Source organism: Chiloscyllium punctatum, chromosome 23 (assembly GCF_047496795.1).
Source record: "Chiloscyllium punctatum isolate Juve2018m chromosome 23, sChiPun1.3, whole genome shotgun sequence".
NCBI classification, from domain to species: domain Eukaryota; kingdom Metazoa; phylum Chordata; class Chondrichthyes; order Orectolobiformes; family Hemiscylliidae; genus Chiloscyllium; species Chiloscyllium punctatum.
The window spans coordinates 70,620,664-70,645,883 of record NC_092761.1 but is presented as its reverse complement, the minus strand read 5'-3'; the positions used below and the strand labels follow the sequence as shown (position 1 = coordinate 70,645,883).

Sequence of the window (25,220 nt, the reverse complement as noted above, 5' to 3'; positions counted from 1 at the left end):
GGGAGTGTTTACCACACAGTTCCCACATCATAGCAAATTTTATCAAGTTTTCCAATTATTTACTCTTCTAGCTTTGTATAGCCTTCAGCTGACCTTGCTCGGTTTTTCTTTTTCAAAACAAAGGGTGCTGTCACCGCCAATTTTTATTTTATTTGTTAGGCTCATTCCAAGGATGATACATTGTGCAATTATTGCCTCATCAAGGGATCTGTAGGTACAAATTATTCAGTATTGTTCTGATGTCAAACACAGGAGTAAGCTTATTTACATTCTGAATCACTGTTCTGTAAAGCCATAGTAGTAAGTTGCATTACTTTAGTATTTTATTTGGATCAATGCAGCTGAGTTGAGTAAATGGAACATGGAAGTCTACCATAGGGAAAACCATTTAGGTTTTCATGCTCAAGTGGCTTGATGCTTTCCTGAAACAGATCATGTCTTTTATGATCTGAAATCTGAGCTTCACATTCTATCATTTTAAAGGTGGTTATATAAAGTTTACAAACTGGAACAGAACATTATTGAACCCACCACGTTTAGGCTCATGCTCCATATAAGCCTAATTCACCTAACTGTATTTTAACTCTGGTCCAATTATCTATGATTTTTGATAAATTTATTAATAGTTTAAATTGAATTGTTTTTACGGTTCATTGTATGGTAGAAGATACTGTGCAATAAAATTAATCGTGCAGTTTCGGTCAGTAATGGGAAATAGTCTTGAGTAAAAGACAATACATTTTAATATAAATGTAGATCTACCAATGGGCTGTGGAGAATTCTTAGTAGTCTTTCACTACAGTTGGTATTCTCTTAGAGTCATATAGCATGGAACCAGACCCTTTGGTCCATGCAGAACATAATCGCAAACTAAACTAGTCACATCTGCCTGCTCCTGACCAATATCCCTTCAAACCTTTCCTTTTCATGTGTTTATCCAAATGTCTTTTAAACATTGTAATTGTACCCATATCCACCACTCCCTCAGGAAGTTCATTCCATGTGTGAACCAGCTTCTGTGTAGAAGTTTTTCCCAACATGTAGTGTATCTTAAATCTCACTCCCCTTATCTTAAAAATATGCCCCCATTCTTGAAATTCCCCATCCTAGGGAAAAGATCATTAACCAAATTTATAACTCCTCATTATTGTATAAACTTCTATAAGGTTACCTCTCCACCTCCTACACTCCATTAAAAAAAAACTAGCCTATGCAGCTTTTCTTTATAACTCAAACCTCCCATAATTGGCAGCGTACTAGTACATATCTTCTGAACCCTTTCCAGCATAAAAATATCCTTCCTGTAACTGGACAATCAGAACTGGTTACAGTATTCCAGAAGAGACCTCACCAATGTCTTTCACAGCTTTAACGCGACTTCCCAATTCGTGTACTCAAGGGACTGAGCAATGAAGGTAAATGTGCTAAATACCTTTTAACCACCCTGTCCATATGTGATGCAAATTTCAAATAATTATGTATCTGAACCTCAAGGTCTTTTGTTTTACAATACTACCCAAGCCCCTACCATTAATTATATACATCCTATCCTGTTAGTTGTACCAAATTGCAATAACCCACATTTATCCAGATTGAACACCATCTGCCATTTTTCAGCCCGTTGACCCATTTGATCAAAATTCCTTTTTAATCTTCAAAAACCTTCTTCACTGTCTACTGTACGACCCAATTTTGGTGTCATCTGCAAACTAAACTGGCCATGTCTTCTATATTCTCATCCAAATCATTTATATAAATAACAAACAACAAAGGACTCAGAGCCGATCCCTGCAGAACACTGCTGGGCTATTGTTTGAGAAAAGCAGTTTTCTTGAAAATTACTTAATTTTAAGGTAAAGAATTGCACAAAAATTACATATGCTCAATACTAGTAGACTATTGCTTAGTCTGATCAGAAATCCAGTTAAAACAGTAATGAACAATGGTAAACTCCTACTTATCTGTTAAGTTACTTGGAGAACAAAGAAATGTTGTTTTGACATGGTGAATTTTTTTTTTCTGAAGTCTAATCTTGGAGAAATCTTATCATTAAGAGACCCCTCTTCAAAAAGGACATGAATGAATAATGGTATAGAATCTCATCAAGTTTAATGTTTCAGCAGCTGTGAGCACAGTGGATTAGAGCATATCCCATTATGAAATTAACTTAAAGCACTCCCAGTGCAAGTATAGATAGCATAGTTGGGCACAGAGTAAAGCCCCTTTATATACATTATAGTTGTGCTCTGATCCCAGTCTACCAAGAGTGTCCTTACTATGTGAAATGGCTTTTCTGTTTCCTACACCAATGTTATAGAACGTGGAACATAGAAAAATACAGCGCTGTACAGGCCCTTCGGCCCTCGATGTTGCGCCGGCCGAAGCCTACCTAACCTACACTAGTCCATATGCTTGTCCAATGCCCGCTTAAATGACCATAAAGAGGGAGAGTCCACCACTGCTACTGGCAGGCATTCCATGAACTCACAACCCACTGAGTAAAAAATCTACTCCTAACATCTGTCCTATACCTACCACCCCTTAATTTAAAACTGTGTCCCCTAGTAACAGCTGACTTCATTAGCGGAAAAAAGTTCTCACTGTCAACCCTATCTAAACCCCTAATCATCTTGTAAACCTCTATCAAATCTCCCCTAAACCTCCTTTTCTCCAATGAGAAAAGCCCTAAGTGCCTCAGCCCTTCCTCATACGATCTTCCTACCATGCCAGGCAACATCCTGGTAAACCTCCTCTGCACTCGTTCCAATGCCTCCACATCCTTCCTATAGTATGGCGGCCAAAACTGCACACAATACTCCAGATGAGGCTGCACCAGAGTCTTATACAACTGCAACATGACCTCAGGACTCCAGAACTCAATTCCTCTACCAATAAAGCCCAGTACACCATATGCCTTCTTCACAGCACTATTTACCTGGGTGGCAACTTTCAAAGATCTGTGTACATGGACACCAAGATCCCTCTGCTCATCCACACTACCAAGTAGCCCAGTAATCCATCTTCTTGTTACTCCTACCAAAGTGAATGACTTCACTCTTAGCTACATTGAATTCCATTTGCCACCTTTCTGCCCAGCTCTGCAACTTATCTATATCCCGCTGTAACCTGCCACATCCTTCTTCGCTGTCCACAACTCCACCGACTTTCGTGTCATCCGCAAACTTGCTCACCCAGCCTTCAAGCCCCTCCTCCAGGTCATTTATAAAAATGACAAACAGCAATGGTCCCAAAACAGATCCTTGTGGAACACCGCTAGTAACTGCACTCCAAGATGAACCTGTACCATCAACTACTAGCCTCTGTCTCCTTCCAGCCAACCAATTCCTAATCCAAACCTCTAATGCACCCTTAATGCCATACCTCCGTAATTTTTGCATTAGCCTGCCATGGGGTACCTTATTGAACGCCTTGCTAAAATCCATATACACCACATCACTTTGACCACTTCCCCTGGATCTACGCTGCTTAGTGCTGAAATGTCCATTAATTTTTTGTCTCCTGAGAGTTTACCACTCTTTCTTTAGCTTCTCTCAATTTGATTTAGGTTGATGTATTATGTATATCCTCGTCCACTTTACCCTCGTCCACTTCCTTGGTCACCTTATCAAAGAACTCAATAAGGTTTATGAGGCACGACCTGCCCTTCACAAAACCATGCTGACTATCCTTGATCACATTATTTCTGTCCAGATGTTCATAAATCCTATCCCTTACAATTCTCTCAGACTTTACCCACAACAGAAGTGAGACTCACTGGCCTATAGTTACTCGGGCTATCCCTGCTCCTCTTCTTGAACAAGGGGACCACATTCGCTATCCTCCAGTCTTCTGGCACTATTCCTATAGACAACTTGTGGTGTGTCCAGGAACTAAGTTGATGCCAGTTCCTTTAATGAGTGGATTAGTTTTTCAATTCATTACAGGTAGAATCCTCATTAGCCTATCATAATTATTTTGAGTGAAAATCATTCCCCCCAATCAAAGGTTTTGTCCTTCCTTGACATCATAATCCTCCATTTAAAATATACTTCATAAGTTTAATCTTGAAATGTCCTTCCAAGTTGAACAGTGGGTAAAGGACTCCTCGTACCATTCTGAAAGTTAATGAAGTAAACTTTAAAGATGATGAGTCCAATTCCAGAGCTAACTGATCTCTGCTAGGTTGACATTGAGGACTGTATTGAGAGAGGGGACTCTCAAGGGTATTTTTCACTTTTCTTGGGATGTGAATATTTTTCAGCACTTTGTGAAGAGAGACTGTCACATAGTTGTACAATGCTGCATTCACTTAATATTTCATTACGCTTGCAACTTTTAACCAACTTAATGCAACCTTTGATGTTTCTGTCTCATTTTGAACCGGAGGTGAATGCTCATGAAGTGAATGTAATGATCACTAAACTCCAGAATTGTTGTACTTTTAGAATTTGAATGCTGTTAGCAAGACCAGCATTTGTTGCCAATCCCTAGTTGCCCTTGTGGTAGTCATGTGATGGTGATAGCCATCTGCTGAGGACAAACATAAACTCAGAAAAGGAAAGAAAATTATATATAGAGAAATGAAATCTTCAAATTTTTGAGGACTTCAAATAGCTTTCAAATGCTTTTTTGTTGATTTCTCAATCCTGAAGGCACAAACTCCCTGTCCAGGAGACATTAGTTACTGTTTACTCTCTGGCATTTTGCCCTCAGTGTTATTATTCCTTTATGAGCCTTAACATTAATTTAGATAATTAATTTATCCATGGAGAGGTTCACAATTTTGTTCAATATTCTCATCACTAAATGTTCACATAGGCACACCTTCAATAGAGATTACTGAATAGACCAGTTTGAACGCATTGGGCCATGAAAGGAGCTATTGATTATATTTTATTTCTTTCATTTTTCAGGTTTAAAATATATTGCTGATGAAAATATCCTTTTATAAAATCATAGATTGCTTTTAAAAATTGTGAGGACTAGAGTCATAGAAATGTACAGCATGGAACAGACCCTTCGATCCAACTCGTCCATGCCGACCAGATATCCCAAACTAATCTAGTCCCACCTGCCAGCACCTGGCCCATATCCCTTCAAACTCTTCCTATTCATAGACCCATCCAGATGCCTTTCAAATGTTTTAATTGTACTAGGATCCACCATTTTCTGTGGCAGCTCATTCCATGCACGTACCATCCTCTATGTGAAAAGTTGCCCCTTAGGTCTCTTTTATACCTTTCACCTCTCACCCTAAACCTATGCCCTCGAGGTCTGGACTCCCCAACCCAGGGAAGAGACTTGGCCTATTTATCCTATCCAAAACGCCTCATGATTTTATAAACCTCAAGAAGGTCACTGTTTAGCCTCCGACACTCCAGGGAAAAGAGCCCCAGCCTATTCAACCTTTCACTATAGCTCATACCCTCCAATCCTGGCAACATCCTTGTATTTTCTGAACCCTTTCAAGTTTTACAACATCCTTCCGATAGGAGGGAGACCAGAATTGCACACAATATTCCAAAAGTGGCCTAACCAATGTTCTGTACAGCCACAACATGACCTCCCAACTCCTGTACTCCATACTCTGACCAATAAAGGAACGCATACCAAATGCCTTCTTCACTATCCTATCTACCTGCGACTCCACTTTCAAGGAGCTATGAACCTGCACTCCAAGATCTCTTTGTTCAGCAACACTCCCGAGGACCTTCCCATTAAGTGTCCTGCTACGATTTGCTTTCCCAAATTGCAGCACTTTGCATTTATCTAAATTAAACTCTATCTGCCACTTTTCAGTACATTGGCTCATCTGATCAAGATCTCATTGTAATCTGAGGTAACCTTCTTCACTGTCCACTAGATCGTCAATGTTGGTGTCATCTGCAAACTTACTAACTGTACCTCTTATGCTCACATCTCAATCATTTATATAAATGATGAAAAGTAGTGGACCTAGCACCGATCTTTGTGGCACTCCACTGGTCACAGGCCTCCAGTCTGAAAAACAACCCTCCACCACCACCCTCTGTCTTCTACCTTTGAGCCAGTTCTGTATCCAAATGGCTAGTTCTCTCTGTATTCCATGAGATCTAACTTTGTTAACCATTCTCCCATGGAGAACCTTGTCGAACGCCTTCCTGAAGTCCGTATAGATCACGTCCACCGCTCTGTCCTCATCAATCCTTACTTCAAAAAACCCAATCAAGTGAGACATGATTTCCCACACACAAAGCCATGTTGACTATCCTTAATCAGTCCTTGCCTTTCTAAATACATGTACATTCTGTCTTTCAGGATTCCCTCCAACAACTTGCTCACCACCGACGTGAGGCTCACTGGTCTATTGTTCCCTGGCTTATCCTGACTACCTTTCTTAAAGAGTGGCACCACGTTAGCCAACCTCCAGTCTTTTGGCACCTCACCTGTGACTATCGATGATACAAATATCTCCGCAAGGGGCCCAGCAATCACTTCCCTAGCTTCTCACAGTGTTCAGGGATACACCTGATCAGGTCCTGGGGATTTATCCACTTTTATGTATTTCAATACATCCAGCACTTCCTCTTCTGTAATATGGACATTTTTCAAGATCTCACCATCTATTTCCCCACATTCTATCTCTTCCATGTCCTTTCCCACAGTAAACACTGATGCAAAATATTTGTTTAGTATCTCTGCCATCTCTTGCGGCTCTACATAAAGGCTGCCTTGCTGATTTTTGAGTGGCCCTATTCTCTCCCTAGTTACTCTTTTTTCCTTAATGTATTTGTAAAAACCCTTTAGATTCTCCTTAAATCTATTTGCCAAAGCTATCTTACGTCCCCTTTTTGCCCTCCTGATTTCCCTCTTAAGTATACTCCTGCTCCCTTATACTCTTCCAAGAATTCATTCGATCTATCTTGTCAATACCTGACATATACTTTCTTCTTTTTCTTAACCAAACCCTCAATTTCTTCAGGCATCCAGCATTCCCTACACCTACCAGCCTTTCACCCGAACAGGACTATATTATCTCTGGACTCTCGTTATCTCATTTCTGAAGGCCTCCCATTTTCCCGCCGTCCCTTTAGCTGCGAACATCTGACCCCAATCAGCTTTTGAAACTTCTTGCTGAATACTGTCAAAATTAGCCTTCCTTCAATTTTGCACTTCAACTTTTAGATTTGGTGTATCCTTTTCCATCACTATTTTAAAACTAATAGAATTATGGTCACTGGCCCCAAAGTGCTCCCCCACTGACACCTCAGTCACCTGCCCTGCCCTTATTTCCCAAGAGTAGGTCAAGTTTTGCACCTTCTCTAGTAGGTACATCCACATACTGAGTCAGAAAATTGTCTTGTACATACTTAACAAATTCCTCTCCATCTAAACCCTTAACACTATGGCAGTCCCAGTCTATGTTTAGAAAGTTAAAATCCCCTCCCATAACCACCCTATTATTCTTACAGATAACTGAGATCTCCTTCCAAATTTGTTTCTCAATTTCCCTCTGTCTATTAGGGGGTCGATAATACAATCCTAATAAGGTGATCATCCCTGTCGTATTTCCCAGTTCAACCCAAAAAACTTCCCTGAATGTATTTCTGGGAATATCCTTCCTCAGTACAGCTGTAATGTTATCCCTTATCAAAAAACGCCACTCCCTACTTTTGGCTCAGCCAATATTTCTGTTGTTGGTAATGTGATAGGAATGCCATTAGGAGCGTGAGAAACAGTAACACACTGTTGGTAAATGGGAATAGAATACGCGTCAAATTTCTCTGACTGCACCAATGCACGAGGAACATGTTACTGTTCTGTGGCAGTCCCTTATTTGTGTTGCAAATGTGTACTGACAATAATGTTACAAAGATGCTTTATGTTTAATATCACTTAGAGGGCTTACGTTTTGAAGGATTATGAAGAAAAAAAACTATTTCAAATTCACTACCTGGGATGGTTTCTTTAAAAGAGGTCATTGAGAATTTAATGTGGACATTGGAGTTTATTTTATTAGAAAGCTTCCTCGAGTCCATGAATGGTAATAATGGCTTGCTCTGCTGCAGACACTGCTATGGGTATTTTGAACAGTGACTGGTCTGGAGAATTTCTTGTTTTAACTAGTTGAGTTGGAGCAGAGCTGGCTAAGTACTAGCTGAACTGGATGAAAGCTAACTATGTACAAGCTATCCTGCTGGTCTCTCCCATTTCTAAAAGGTAAACTCTCTGTCAGTTCATAGAAATATGTTGATTTTTTTTGAGGAGTGTTTGGAAGAACATCTTGAGGTTATATTTTCTGAGCAGGCTGGTTTGCAAGAGATCCGAGACAATAATGACTTAACTGTGCTTGCCAGTATGTCAGAGCAATAGATGTCAGAACATCTGGCACTTTATCCTTATGCCTTCAACAATAATCCCATTGCCTGTAGTGTGTTTTCCTAGAAAGCCAGTCTCCGAGACCAATCTCTTTCTTTTCTCTTAACCTGACAAAAATACTTGTATGTATGCTTGTGTGTAAGCAAGTCTCTTCAAGACTGAGGTCAATACTTTTATGACTTGAAGAAAGTATATAACAAAGTTTGGCAAATTCTGTGGACATTCAAATTAACCATGATCTAATTGAATGCAGACAAGACTCTGTGGCCATTGGATGAATACAACTACAGAATTAGCAATGATATGGCAATTCATTTAAATAAAAATGTTGATTGTTATGCATGCTCAGGGAAGAGAATGAAAATACAAATAGTAATGGCAATGTTGTGTGCTGGATGTAGAACCATAGAACCCATACAGCATAGAAGGAGGCCATTCAGTCCATCTTATCCATGCTGACTTTTGACACCCAGATGCTCTTTGTACAGAATACAGCACTTTAAGGTGCAGATTCAGGTGCATTTTAAGAGTTTAGTCCCTCTGCCTCCACCACCAACTTAAGCAGTGAATTCCAGACACTCACCATCCTCCTAATAAAAAAAACATTTTTTTCCTCATGTCCTCTCTAATCTTTCTGTGGCTAAATTAAAATCTGTGACCCCTGGTTTTTGAACTCTCTGCCAAGGGAAACCAGTTCCTCTTGACTAATCTATGCCTACCTCTCTCAATTTTGTATACCTCAATCATATTATCCCTCAGTCTTTGCTGTTCCAAGAAAAACAGCCTCTCTTCATTCTGGGCAACATTCTGGTAAATCTTCTCTGCACTCCATCAAGAGCACTTATGTATTAGAGTTCATATAGCGTATAGCAGACCGTTACATCCTTCCTGTAATGCAGTGACCAGATCTGCACAAGTTGTGGCCTCACCAGTGTTTCAGACAAGTTTGTCATTATATCTATACTTTTGTATTCTCTACCTCTGCCAGTGAAGGAGAGCCTTCTTACAAACTTATCTATCTGTATCTCTACCTTTAGGGAACTGTGCACTTGTACACCAAGATCTCTCACTTCATCTACCCCTCTCAATATATTCCCATTTATTGTGTACTCCTTTTACTGTTTGACCTCCTTAAATATATAACCTCACACTTATCAGAGTTGAACTCCATCTGCCACTTTCTTGCCCACTCCATCAATCCATCTATATCATTTTGGAGTTCACAGCTATCCTTTACTTCATCTATCCCATGGCAAATTTTGTGTTGTCTATAAATTTCCTAATTGTGCCTCCCATGTTCAAGTCCAAATCGTTAATGTATAAAATGAATAGCAAGGCTTCCAATACTGAGGCCTGCAGAACACCACTGCAAACACTTCTCCATTCTCAAGGGCAGCCATTGACTATTACTGTTTGTTTCCTGTTATTAAATCAACTTTGGATCCAATTCAGCATGTTACCCTGTATTCCGTGGGCTTTACTTTTTTAACCAGTCTGCCAGGTGGGAACTTGTCAAATGCCTTAGTAAAGTCCATGTAGACAACATCCACTGCACTGCCCTCATTGATCTCCTTGTCACTTCCATGACCTTCCTTTCACAAAGCCCTGCTGACAATTCTGATGAGTCTATGCCTTTCTAAATGACAGTTTATTTAATCTCTCACTCTCAGCATTGATTCAGCAATTTGGCCAGCACCTAAGTAAGAGTAATTTGCCTATAATTACTTATTATTTCCTTTGTACTTTTCTAAACAACAGAATCACATTTGCATTCATCCAATGCTACAGCACCTCACCTGTGTCTCATGTAGTTTGGAAAACAATCTTTAAAAGCATCTGCTATTTCCTCCTTCAACATCGTAGGGAACAATCCATGCAGCCCTCTTGATTTATCCACTTTCAGAGATTCTAACTCCTCTAACACTTTACTTCTTGTTATAATTGTTTTGTCCAACATTTCACACTGCTTCTTGTGGATTGCTATATCCCCATCGTTTTTTTTCTTTGTGAATGTGGAGGCGAAGAATGTATTTAAAATTCTTCCCATATCCTCTGCATCTTGTCACAAGTTCTTTTTTTGTTGTTTCTGGCAAAACATCTTTGAGTTTTCTTCTACCTTACTTGCTAATGTTTTTTCATGCCCTCTCTGATTTCCTTATTATTTTTTTCTTGAGCCCTGCACTTTCTGTACTCCTCTAGGATATCTGTAGCGTTTGAGATTTTTGTGACTATCATTAGCTTTTTTTTTCTGTCTACTTTTCCCCTGTCTTTTTCGAGACAACGATAGGGATCTAGGTTTGGCAGTACCACTCTTATTTATGGAGGGGATATGTCTGTTTTGTGCCCTCAGGGTCGCACTTTTGAGTACCTCTCATTAGTGTACTACTGATTTAACCTTAAACAGCCCTCTCCAGTCCTCCTCAGTCAAATCACTTCTCAGTTTTGTAAAATTTGCCTTACTTTAAAACTTTTACTCCTGGTTTATCTCTGTCCTTTTCCAAAGTAATACCAAATCTAACTGAATTATGGTCACTATCCCCGATATGGTCACCAACGGTCATTTAACCCAGTAGCCTATCTTCATTTTCCAAAACTAAATCCAGAATTGCATCTCCTTTTGCTGGGCTTGTCACATTTAAAAAAAAAGAGTCCTGGACACAGTACATGAATTTTCCGTCAATGCCCCTTATATTGTTTGAAAGCCTGTTGCTATTGGGGTAAAGTCTTCTACTATTATTGCTGTTTTATTCTAATGGGCAGAAATTTGTCTACATATATTTTCTTTTATATCTACCTCTTACTATTTGGGGTTCTGTAGTGTACTCCAAGTAGTATGACTGCCTCTTTTTTTTAATTCCTAAACTAAATCCAGAAAGCCTCATTTGCTAACCCGTTTGGAATGTCATCCCGTCTTACAACAGTGATTGATTCTTTAACCAATGCTGCAACCCTCCTTTTTTTGTCACCCACACACTATGTTGCCTGAAAATTCTACATCTAAGGGTATTAAGTTGCCAATTTTGCCCCTCCTTTAGCAAGGTTTATATTAAAGCAATGACATTATACTGCTATGTTATTATCTGTGCCCTTAATTCATCTGACTTAGAGTCATAAAGCATGGAATACAGCATGGAAACAGACCTCCAATCCAACCAATCCCTGCTGACAATGTTCCCAAACTGAATTAGTCTCACTTGTCTACATTTGGCCCATATCCTTCCAAACTTTTCCTATTTATGTACTTATTCAAATGTCTTTTAAATATTGTAACTGTACTTGCATCCACCATTTTCTTTGGCAGTTCATTCCACACATGAACCACTCTTAAAATAAAAAGTTATCCCTCGTGTCCTTTTTAAATCTTTCTCTTCTCACCTTAAAAATATGTCACCTAATTTAGTACTCCCCCACCCTCGGGAAAAGACCTTGCTATTCACTTAATCTATGCCCCTCATAACCTTATAACCTCAGTAAGGTCACCCCTCAACCTCCTATTTTCCAGTGAAAAATGTCCCAACCTATCCTGCTTATTTTTATCACTCAAACAGTCATTCCCAGCAACAACTGCATAAAAATATTCTGAACCCTCTCCAATTTAATAATATCCTTCCTATAATAAAGCAACCTGAACTGTACACAGTACCATACAATATTTGGTTATTTAATGATCTATATTAATACAAAGAAATCCATTACCCATTTCTAAACACTATATGTATGTATAAAGCATCCTAACATCCATTAGTTAACATTCCATTCATGTAAATTCAAATGTGCCTTTCAACTACATTAAATATTTCGAAGAAAGTGACTTATGACTTAACTGAGGAGATAGAGAAAGACTGTCTCTTATGCAAGTGGCTTACCATCTAAAGATCATATATTTAAAATGATTGACAAATGTTCTAGCTGGGACAGGAGGAGAAACCTTTCAGTGTTGTCAGGATCTGGAATGGTTTACCAATTAAAAAAACCAATGGAAGCTGATACAGGATCTGAAAAGAGTGAGGAACTGAAGGATAGGGATGTGACAGTTGGCATGGTTGTTGACTAAAACAGCAAGCATTAGCACAGGGGAGCAAGGGATTGGCGTTATTGTCAGTTTCTACCATTCTTTGAAATTTATATTTTTTTAAAAAATTAACAAGGCCAAAAACCCATGTTAAAGCTCAAACTTAGCCACTAAAGCACTAGGGTCTGAATAAATTATACTGTAAAGCTATTTAATATGTATTATTTTCCTCATAGGGTACCTATTTCAATTTTAAATGGCTCATTGTCACAGCCAAGAAATAGAATAAAGGTAACCATGGATATGAAGCTCTTACCAATGTTCAGGTAGCTCTACATTGTTAAAAATCGCAAGACACCAGGTTCTAGTCCAACAGGTTTATTTGGAAGTACTAGCTTTTGGAGTGCTGCTCCTTCATCAGGTGGTTGTGGAGTATAAGATCACAAGACACAGGGTGATATAACTGAAATTATGTATTGAAAAAGGCTTGAATTGTTTGTTAAGTCTGTCATCTTTTAGAATGTACATGTTGGTTTCAGTTCTTTTATATGTAAATAGCAGGATTTTGTTAAAGTTACATTCTCAAGTGAACTTTAACAGTTGGTGTCATGTCAGCCCAGATAATGCATTAAGTTGTGAGGTGCCCTGTGTGAGACTGTCTGTGCCACAATGTTCAGACTGATTCTAATCTAAAAAACAGATTTACAGAATCTTACATGGATTCATGCAGTTTTTGAGCAAAATAAGTGTAATTCTGCAAGTACAAATTCACCCCACAAACTTACACGTGTGTGTGTGTGTGTGTGTGTGTGTGTTGGGAGGTGTTATGAATGTCTGTGAGAGTGTGTGTATGTGTGTGAGTGTAAAGGTATACAAGTCTGTGAGAGGGTGCATGTGTGAGGGTATGAGAGAGAGCTTATGTATGAGAGAGGGTCTGCCTGAGTTTGAGTCTGTAGGAGTGTGTGTGTGCGCGCGCATGTCTGTGTCTGTGTGTGTGCATGTGCGTGTGATGTGAACTCAAGGTCCCGGTTGAGGCCATCCGATGTGCCACAGCGAGAAACCGTAACGACGGCCTCAGGAAACGGACACGAGCTGCAACTGACAGGGTATGCTTCGTTGTCCAGTACTTCCCAGGAACTGAAAAATACGGCCTGCAACACATTATCAATGGGGATAAACACCTTGCCAAGACCTTCACCACGTTTGCACATCTCGCCTTTAAACACTCAACAAAGCTCAAACAGATTATTGTTCGTAGCAAACTGCCTGGCTTTCAGGACAACACCAGACAACCTTGTCACGATAGACGCTGCAAGACATGTCAGAGTGTTGACACAGACACCACCATGTACGTGGCAGGTACTCATGTGACTCAGCCAATGTTGTCTATCTCAAATACTGCCGGCAATGATGCCCTGAGGCATGGTACATTGGCGAGACCGAGCAGAGGCTACAGTAATGGATGAATGGACACCACACAACAATCAATAGACAGGATCCCTCCTAGTTGGAGAATACTTCAGCGGTCTGGGACATTTGACCTCGGACCTTTGGGTGACCGTCCTCCAATGTGGAATTTGGGACAGGCAACAGTGCAAAGTAGTCGAGCAGAGGCTGATAGCCAAGTTTGGTACCCATGGGGATGGCCTCAACCTGGACCTTGGGTTCATGTCACACTACAGGTGACCCCACTGTACTGCACACTGACGCAGATGCAGTCGCATACACACAGACAGACACACTCCTACAGACAGACAGACACACACACACACACACACTCCAGGGAGAAAGTGAGAGCTGCAGATGCGGGAGATCAGAGTTGAGAGTGTTTTGCTGGAAAAGCACAGCATGTCAGGCAGCATTCAAGGATCAAGCAATTTGATGTTTCAGGCTAGAGCCTGAAATTCCTGATGAAGGGCTCTGATCCGAAATGTCGATTCTCCTGCTCCTGCGATGCTGCCTGACCTCCTGTGCTTTTCCAGCAACACAATCTCGACAGACCCATAGACTCAGGCAGACCTTCTTTCATACACAAGCTGTCTCTTATATGCTCACACATACACTTCCAGACTCTCTCACCGTCTCACAGACTTATACCCCTTTACACTCACACACTTAGACACACTCTCTCACAGATACTCATAACAGCCCCCCCCCCATATACATACACACACACACACACACACACACATACATGTTTGTGGGGTGAATTTGTACTTGCAGAATTAAATTTCATTTTGCTCAAAAACTGCATGAATCCACTTAAGAATCTATAAATCTGTTTTTTTTTAGATTAGAATCAGTCTGAACATTGTGGCACAGGCCTTACACAGGGCACCTCACCTTAAATGCATTATCTGGGCTGACATGATGCCAATTGTTAAAGTTCACTTGAGAATGTAACTTTAAAAAAATCTAATGATTTGCAAATGAAAGAATTAAAACTAACATGTTCATTCTAAAAGATAAGAAACTTAACAAACAATCCAAGTCTTTTTCAATATATTATTTCAGTTACATCACACTGTAAACTTTTGCTAGAGATTCTGTGTCTTACAGTGTTATATTCCACAACTACCTGAAGAAGCAGCACTCTGAAAGCTAGTGCTTCCACATAAACCTGTTGGATTATAGCCTGGTGATATGCGATGTGTGATTTTTAACTTGGTATACCCCAGTTCAACACCAGCATCTCCAAATCATAGGCCTACGTTGCTTTTTCTCAGGGAAACATTTGAAGCACAATGGACGTTGTTCTGCATTATGTTGATTGTCATACACCTTGCATTGAAGAAAAAACAGCTCAATTTGTCAATTTCCTTTGCTGGATGCTTTTTAATCCTCATTTCTTCCTAGTCGCTGAGTACATTGTTAATGTTCTACTTCCTGTTTCCTGATCTGAATCTGACCCATCTAAGTCTATACTTTGTTTCCTATCCTCTTGTAAGCATCTGATTGTGGCAGTGGAACTGAAGATAGGTGCTAAATTGATGCCAGATAGCTGAATATGGAATGGAGCATTCACTGTTGATTATTTTTATGTACAATGAAAAGTTTTTATTTGTAAATGAAAAATGTAAAGAAACTGGCAAAAAAATATTTTGTAGGGCTTTTCAAAATAATAACCCATGGCATTTTTTCTGAGATATTCAACATTTGGAAGCTTTTAAAAACCTGACTGGGTGTGCTATTTTCAGATGTATAGTGTCTTCATTGCTATTGTCAAAGCAGTCTGGATGACAGCCAAGCAATTATTGCCTGAGTCCGATCTGGGACACACCATTACAATTTAAGCTTGAGTCTGATCAGCATTCCTGGTTTGAATTTTAACTGTGTCTATATGAAGGTTAAAAATTACACAACATCAGGTTATAGTCCAACAGGTTTATTTGGAAGTACTAACTTTGAGAGCGCTGCTCTTTCATCAGGTAACTAGTGGGGCAGGATCATAAGACACAGAATTGATAGCAAAAGATTACAGTGCCATGCAATTAAAACAGTATATTGAACAAACCCAATGTTTAAATAACATGCAGCGGGGAAAGAAACAGTCTTTGTTTATGCCCCTTATCTGCCTTTGAATCAGCATCTCATCCTCTGGTTTTGTTCAAGTATAACCTTTCTCGTCAGCTTATTCCAAACGAGGAACTCTATTAAAATGACTGAATCATTTATTGATAGAGTGAATGTGTGAATTCCATATTATGTGCATGCAAAATAGATATGTTTATTTTCAGTATTAAAGCTTTCTGTGAGAATCCAACTGCTATTGGCTGCATCTTCTCTCACTGTGTGTTCTTAAAATATTAACTGGATGAAAATTGGTGGAGTTGTCGATAGTGAAGAAGGATATTAAGGATGAAGCAGGATATAGATCAGCTGGAAAGTTAGGCGGACGAATGTAAGATGGAGTTTAATCCGAACAAGTGTGAGGTGATGCAATTTTGGGAGATAAATGCAACAGCAAAGTGTACTGTAAATGGCCAGACTGTATGGTGCATTGGTATACAGAAGAGTGCAAGTCTGTAGCTGCCTGAAGGTACCTGCACATGTTGATAAGGTGGTAAAGAAAGTATATGACATGCCTACCTTCATCAGTCAAGGGATTGAGTACAAATGTTGGTAAGTCATGCTGCCATTGTATAAGTCAGACTACATTTGGAGTACTGTGTGCCATCTGATCGCCATGCAATCAGTGAGATGTGGAGGCTTTAGAGAGTGTACAGAAGAGATATACCAGAATGTTGCCTGGTTTAGAGTGTATTAGCTACAGCGAGTGTTTGGAAAAAGTTGGATTATTTTTGATGCAACATTGGAGGCTGATGAGCAACCTGTTAGAAGTATATGAAGTCATGAGGGGTATTGATAGGCTGGATGGAAGTGTCAAATACTAGAAGAAATAAGGTTAAGGTAACAAAGGAAAGTTTTTTTTCCCCACAGAGGGTAGCAGGTACCTGGAACAAGTTGCTAGAGGAAGTGATAGAAGCAAAGTTTAAGGGGAATTTAGACAGAAACATGAATAGGCAGAGAAAAGAGGGATATGGACTATGTGTAGGCAGATGGGATTATTTTAGAATTGCATCATGGTTGCATAGACATGTTGGGCCGAAGCACCTGTTACTGTGTTGTGCTGTTCTATGTTAACAGGTACAGAATCCTTACATTATCAGTTAATTCACTATTAATTTAGTTCACTACTCTCCCTGTATCATACAGCAGTATTTTGGAAGCTCTGTACAGGTTGTAACCATTAGAGTTCTCACCGCTGAGGTAGCAGAACATTCCCAATTTCTCATAGGTTTAATGTAATTTATATTTCTTAATGCAACATTCATTTGTTGTAATGTTGCTGAGTTTATTAGCTACATGCACCTTGTTCCTCCTTAAGAAGAAATCCTGTGAAAGAAAAATGTTTTTGTATCTTAGTTTGGAAAGAGGGAAAAGTCTAATGAAAAGTTGCATGATGATATCACCTGAAAGGCACACAGTGATGTGTTTTACCTTAAACTATGCTACACATTGCCTGTTAGTAAATGAATGAAAACAAAGTTAAGAAAATTCATCGTTCCTTGAGATGGTGCACTTCTAACTGATGCTAGTCAAATAAAGCATCTGCATTTTTATATATTAGAAAGTGAAACTTACACACAAATAAAAATCTGGTCAAGGGCCAACCTATAATACTGCCTTTACGCTGGAACAGCGATGATGTAATGTATCATTTATTGTTCAGTTTTCTAGTGGGTCACACTGTTCCTGAGCAAACAGCTAGTCATTGCATGTTGCTAAGAAACCATCATAGTGGCATCTTTGACGGTTTGCTATATCAAAATAATTAACATTTTTCTTGTGTGTTATATAAGTATTTTAATACCAAAATATTGATTGTTTAATACTTTACCGAATTCAATTGACTTTGGAAGGATCTGAGAAAATGGTACAGATGTAGTCACATTCCTTGATACTTGAGTCTTTTTGGCTTTTGTCATGAAAAAGTGAAGTGGTGATTGTGTAATGACTTCTCAACTTCTGTGGCAAGATAACTCATGAGCTATTCAGACAATGAGGACTCATGATCTCAAGTTCCTGTGATTGGTTACTGTAGTGTACTTGCCTTATTTGGAGCAGTTGTGTTTGTTGTTGTCAATTTTGGGTGATTGTGATTAATTTTTAAGCAGTAAATGTGCCATGATTTGAATATGGTATTTCGTGGAGTTTTCTGATTGACAAAAAACCAAAACACCTCTCATTGTAGTTATCATTCGTAATTTATTGATCAGAACACATTTACCAATAAACTAATTAAACACCTCTTGACTCAGCAAATATATTACACACATTTTCTCGAACAGCATCGCACAAAAATATTATGATTGTAGCTATGAGTTGTTGTCAAATTCTGATTATCGAACTTAAGTTTTAAAATAATATTGATATTAGTCATCAATTCATGTGTTTTACTCCTGCTGTATTCAAGGAATTTAGGAGCATCAACCTCTTGAGCTTGTTTCACAGTTCAGTTAAATCAAAGGCACAGTACCTCAACTGCCTTAGCTCCCTATTGTCTAATATCCCTTATCAAACAAAAACAACCAAATCCAGTTTTAATGCTTTCATTTGAATTATTCCTCAACTTACTGAGCGGGAGGGTTCCAGATTTCTGATAAGATGTGAAGGAAGAAATGCTTCCTGACTTTACTCCTGAATGACTTGACTTAATTCTTGGGTCGTGAAGTCTTGTTTTGGCCTTTTTCACAAGAGGGAATTGATTCTATCTATTTGCCTTTTCATTTCTTTCGATTATTTAAAAATACCGCCTTTAGTCCACCTTTTATTCTTCTATACTCAATGAGAGTGACTGCACTTGACATCAAGGCTGCACTTGACAGATAATGTTGTGGAGGAGCTCAAGTTTGAGTCATACCTAGCAGCAAGAAAGATGGTTGTGGGTGAAGGAGGTCAGTCATTTTTTGCTCCATGACATCTCTGCAGGAGTTCTTCAGAGGAGGTCTGAGGCCTAACCATCTTCAGTTGCATCATCAGTGATCTTTCCTACATCATAATGTCAGAAGTGGGGATATTTGCTGAAAATTGGAGACTGCTTAGCACTATTCGTGATTCCTCATATACTGAAAGAGCCCATTGCTAAAATGTAGCAAACCAAACAAACACTTGGACAATGTTCCGTTTAGGACTGACAAGTGACAAGTAACATTCATGTCACGCAGTGCCAGGCAGCGGCCACCTCTCAACAAAACAGAATCTTACCCTTACCCCATGACATTTAATGGCATTATCATCACTGATTTCTTTGACTATCAACATCCTGGAGGCTACCATTGAGCACAAACTGAATTGAATTCACCAACCACATAAATACTGCAGCTTCAAGCACAGCAAGTTAGTTCTTGGCCTGACATCCTAAAGCCTGTCCCGATCTACAAGGCATAAGTCAAGATTGTGAAGGAATATTTCCCACTTGCCTTGAGGAGTGCAGTGCCAAAAACACTCAAGAAACTTTACACCATCTAGGACAAAGCAGTCCACTTGATTGACACTGCATCCACAAACATGAAGTTACTGTACTGCCAAACCCCTGCAGCAGTAGAGTGTACCATCTACTAGATTCACTGCCGAAACTCACCAAAGCTCTTTGACAGCATCTTCAAAACCCACAACATTAATATTGAGAAAGACAAGGGCAACAGACACATGGAAAAATTACCAACTGCAAGTTTCCCTCCAAGCCACTTGCCATCCAAACTTGGAAAGATATTGCTGTTCCTCTGGTGTTACTAGGTCAAAATCCTGAAACTTCCTATTTAACAGCATGTGGATGTTTCTATATCACATGAACTGCAGTGGTTCAAGAGTGGAGGTGCTGACTTCACCTCATAAAGGGGCAACACTCCGAAAACTTGTGATTTCAGATAAACATTTTGGACTATAAACTGGTGTCATGTGATTTTTGATTGTGGTTCAAGAAGTTAGCTCATCACCATTTTCTCAAGAGCAACTGGAGTTGGGCAGTAAATGCAAGCCACCTAGCAAAGCCCAAGTTACATCAATGAATAAGACAAATTATGAGCCACACACACAAAAATGTATGTGCAACTGATCTTCAAAATTTAAGGCTTTGTTTTTGGGCAATTGTAGATGGTTGTTACACAGACTACAGGATGGGCTTTCCATAACACTCACCATTGAAAAGAGGTCATAGCTGATTATCTACATGAAATCGCCATTTCACCTATTCCCATATTTATTGAAATCACTGGTGTCCAGAAATTGATCAATGTCTGTGTTGAACAAGCTGAGTGATTGAAATGTCACAGCCCTGCGTGGTGGAGAATCCGAAAGATTTGCCACATTCTTATTGAAGAAATTCCTCTTCATTTCAGTCTGTTTTTTCCCATCTCCGTCTTAAATGGCCTGCCCCATAATTTGAGATTTCTCCACTGCTTTGTAAAATCAGGCAGAGGAAACCATGTATCCATATTATACCCTTTCACAGTCTAGAACGAGTTTCACTGAAATCACCTTTCATTTTTTGAAACTGTGGAAGACAAGTCCAATTCCTCATAAAACAATCCTACCATCACAGAGATTGATGAGGTGAACCCCTATTGCACTGTCTTTCTGGCCTTCTTTGGATGAAGAGACCAAAACTGTACACAATACTCCAAATGCAGTCTCATCAGTTGAAGCTGGACATTATTATTCCTGAACTCAAATTCTATTGCTGAACTTGAATGGCAAAGATCAGTGGCACTCGGAATGCATTCCGCCTCACCTCTGTTTTAAATGGGAGACCCCTTATTTTTGAACAGTTACCCCTGGCTTGAGATACTCCAACAATAGGAAACTTTCTTTCCAAATTAACCATATCAAGACCTCAACAAATGTTTTATGTTTCAATCCAGTTTCCTCTTATGCTTGCATGTGCAAACCTAACTAAAACAGCCTGTCTGTTCCTGGTATTAATCTAGTAAACGTTCTCTGAACTGCTTCTAATTTATTCATATCCTTCATTAGATGAGAAGACCAGTTCTGTTCCCAGACTTCCAGATGTGATCTCTCCAGTGCCCTGTATTTGTCTGCTTTAAAATATGACTGTATTGAGTTTCCTCATTACTTGTTTATCGTGCAATTTGGCCTTTTGTGTTTCACTTACTCAGAAATCTAGAACCAATTGCATTTCGGAGATCTGAAGCCTTTCATTGTTGAGACTGTAGAATCTCTCCCTATCCTTGGGATGAAACATGGGTATTTTAAGATCAGACATTGTGATCTTCTAATGTGACAAGATAATCGTCATTTACAATTAATTTAACTAAATGAATATAATCGAAACACTGAAAAACATGTTGTCGAAATGTTAAGTATTTGAATTCTAGAGTAACTTGCTGTCATTACTCCTTTTTGTGGAAACAGGAAAAGAAACAAAGAAGTTTTTATGATTCCCATAGAGACAGCTAACTTTTAAAAAGAAAATTTAATTTCCCAGTGATCGATGCAAAGAAACACACGGTAAGATTTCACATTTTAAGAGTTTTACTGTCACTAAAATCAGTATGGAATAAACATTACTTAGTGAACAAGTTATACTTGATCCTTTGTTGTACATGGATCAAAGAACTGGCACGGTCAGCTCAGACAGGATTTTATTTTCTTCATTGACAGATCTTGATGGATTGTGCAGTACTTCTGAGTCCATTGGGATAGATAGTGAATTCCCATTGTAGTACAGTCTACTCTCTTATATTGTCCGTGGGAAATCTGTTCTCCAACCCCTTATAGATAATGAAGATTAAGTGTACTTAGTAGCCGGGGAAGCAAAATATTGGGGGCAACTGTTCAACTTTGGAAAGATGAGGTAGATTGCACAAGCAAATCACAAGGGAAAAGAGAAATGTATTAATCCAATTAATGAAAAACAGACTATGACAGGAAGGGATCAGGTTCATAGAGTTGAGTAAATCAATAAATAAGGCTACAGTTACCATTATAATAAGAGGATAAAGTTAATTAATCTCCATTTGAATGCACGTGGTATTAAAAAGAAACTCAAAGGATGTTGAGTGTACATGCAGAAACAAATAAATACATCTGGTCTTCATTATGCAGAAATAAATGCAGCATGATATGGATTTATACCTGATTATTGAAGTATACACAACATGTAGTTAGTACAGGAAGCTAGTAAAAGGTGCAGTAGAGGGAAAGACCTACATTCAGGAAACCAGGATGTAAAATGGTTTAGGTGGAGATGTGAAATGCTCTTTTTTGGGTTGGCGACCTGTGACCTTTGGGGTTTCACAGAAATCTGCCCTGAGACTGCAACTGTTTATAATATATTAATGGGTTGGAGGAAGGAAGTGAATGTATAGTAGCCAAATTTGAACATGCTAAATTTGCAAACTAGGCAGAAAGGCAATTTGCTAGAGGGATATGAAAAGTTCACAGAGAAATTATTGAATTTAATTTAGAATCCCTACAGTGTGCAATCAGGCTGAAGGGCCTGAACTAGTCCACACTGACCCTCCGAAGAGTATCCCAATCAAGCCCTACCCTATTACTCCACATTAAAACACCTGACTAATGCACCTAACCTACACATCCGTGAACACTATGGCAATTTAGCATGGCCAGTTCACCGAGCCTGCTCACCTTTGGGCTGTGGGAGGAAACTGGAGCACCCAGAGGAAATCTACCCAGACACAGACAGTCACCCGTGGCTGGAATTGAACCTGGGTTCCTGGCGCTGTGAGGCAGCAGTGGTAACCACTGAGCCACTGTCCTGCCTCAGGTATTGATCAGTTACATAGTTGAACAAAAAGTTGATCCCATTTAAGATCTCCACTCATTCTTCTAAACTCTAATGTATAAAGGTGTTTAGTGTTCCTGATAAGTCCACTTCTTCAACCCAGGAACCAGCCTGATGAATTTCTTTTGAACTGCCTCCAATGCCATTACCTCCTCTCTTAATACAGTGATCAAACTATATAGAGTACTCATGAAATTGTAGCAAGACTTCCTATTTTTAAACTCCAAACCCCTAGCAATAAAGGCCAAAGTTCCATTTGCCTTATTAATTACTTGCTGAACCTGCATGCTTACTTTTGTTTTTAATGCACAAAAATGCCCAGGTCTTTTCATGGTGTACTTTTTTGGAGTCTCTGCATTTGCTATTCTATCTGTTGAGCTGATTACTTCACATCAAGGCAGTGGTTTCCTTTCCTATTATGAAATAAACCGTTAAAAGTAGACTGTATTTCTAACAGTGGAGTGAATGGAGACTCGGAAAGCTTACATTTGCTTAGCATTTAGAAAACCTTTTCCAATCTTAATGTAACAAGTAAGAGTTCTGAGAAAGTAAACTGTTCTCAGTGCAGAAACACACTTATGAAGTGATCTTCCAGATTGTGAGTGAGGGATTTAAAGTTCTTGATGGGCCTCTGAAGAAACACAGTGAATTTAAAGAGGCAGAAGTCTTGAGCAGCAAAGCAGTCTTATGCTTTTCAAAGATATTCATCTTTGATTTTCTGATATAATTACAGTACAAATAACTCCAATCAGAATTACATAGGATCAGTGGTAGTATTTCTGGATCTGAGCTACTGTTTTGTTAATCAGCAATTGTACAAAGCATATGTGCTTACTCCGGCTATGTTCAGAAACTAAAATTTGTGCCTTGAGACACTTGCCCTTTCAGATTCAATTGTAGATAAATGAAGAAAGTTAATCTAACAAGGAAGATACTGAATTCATATTGGCAGATGCAAGATGATCTCCACTTTGTCCCAGGTATAGTTACTTGCATATCAGATAGTTGTGATTACAGTGTGGAAACAGGCCCTTCAGCCCAATAAGTCCACACCGACCCGCCGAAGCGCAACCCATATCCCTACATTTACCCCTTACTTAACACTATGGCCAATTCACCTGGCCTGCACATCTTTGTGACTGTGGGATGAGACCGGAGCTCCCAGAGGAAACCCACGCAGACACGGGGAGAATGTGCAAACTCCACACAGTCAGTCGCCTGAGGCAGGAATTGAACCAGGGTCTCTGGCGCTGTGAGGCAGCAGTGCTAATCACTGTGCCATTATGCCGCCCTTGTAATGGTGTGAAATTTTAAAACTGCATTTAACAAATAAAGTGACATGAAATGGTTTGGCATTACACAGGTGTTAAGGAGCATGACAGTTATGTGAAGTTGCGTAGCTCCATAGTAGTCCCCCCAGTTCTTTGTTCTTGTACCCAGTGATCAGAAAACATTCCCAACTAAGTGATGGGGAAGTTGTGTGAATCAACTGTGTGTTCAGCAAGATATTCTGTTACACTAACAGCTGTGTCTGGCTTGAATTATCTGCTCTATCGGCATCTTAACAGATAAGTCTCAGAAATAATTTTGATATACTGGTGAAGGTGACAGAGCCAAGTTTCATGTCTTAAAGATTGATCCAGGTGCACATATCACACTCTCTGATATTCTCCTGACTGTTGCTTCAAAATCTTGAACATCATGTCCACGTGCCCAGCATCACTGATACTGGCATACATAAAAGGAAGGGCAATGATTGAATTGCTACACCCCAAAAAAATTATGGGAACTATTCGTAGCTCCTCTACTGAAACTGATATGGAAGTTATTTATAAAATATCTGTAAGAGGTATTGATTCCCATAAATGCCATGTTATATTTAAGTCTTTAATAAACTGATGCAAATCAGTCAAGTGGGGAAACCTTACTGAAATTAAGTCTATTCTCATGGAAGGTACCTTCTACTCACAGTTGACACTTGGACAAAATGGATGTGCAGTGCAGTTTTTTTTTGTGTGATAGAAAATAAACTAATTTAAAACATTTTCCTCATTGGCATATTGAAGTACAGTTGTATTCATTTTTAGAATTCTTCAGCATGTCATTTTGAACTTTATTCACTGTCATTTTGCATAATTACCTTTAAAACAGCAGAAACGTTTCACAAAATCTCTCTTCAGGATGTGGATAAATGGATTTAGTGCAACAAAAATAGTACACAATTTATGGGAAATATAGGTTTGAAATACTGAGTGGTTTGCATTCATTGTTCCTTGTCAGCCTCTTTAAATTTCAATCCTAATCTCTTTCTAATTTTGGAATTTAATTCATGGCCAATGTGAATTCAACTTCTGATTGGATCATTTGTTATGGTGGGTGAAGTTTTTGATGTAAAAATACTGAATAATTTCAAATCTTTACAAGGCTACTGCTTGAATCTGACTTGGATAAGAATTGAGAAACTGGCAAAAAAAGACCCTTATAATCTTTTCTTGCTTATTTTTCATCACTGCCCACTCTGAT

The 25,220-nt window shown here is 39.1% G+C and overlaps 1 protein-coding gene across 8 annotated transcripts in view; it reads left to right on the top strand.

Annotated features, from left to right (window-relative positions):
• gramd1ba (GRAM domain containing 1Ba) overlaps positions 1 to 25,220 on the top strand; it is a 607,589-nt gene that overhangs the window by 145,064 nt on the left and 437,305 nt on the right. For 3 of the 8 annotated variants that reach the window (XM_072593153.1, XM_072593152.1, XM_072593149.1), the window contains exon 2: positions 21,305 to 21,400. The exons of the other annotated variants lie outside the window; for them this stretch is intronic. The gene's annotated coding sequence lies outside the window, so the exon portion shown is untranslated. The remainder of the gene's footprint in view (positions 1 to 21,304; positions 21,401 to 25,220) is intronic. 8 annotated transcript variants of the gene reach the window in all.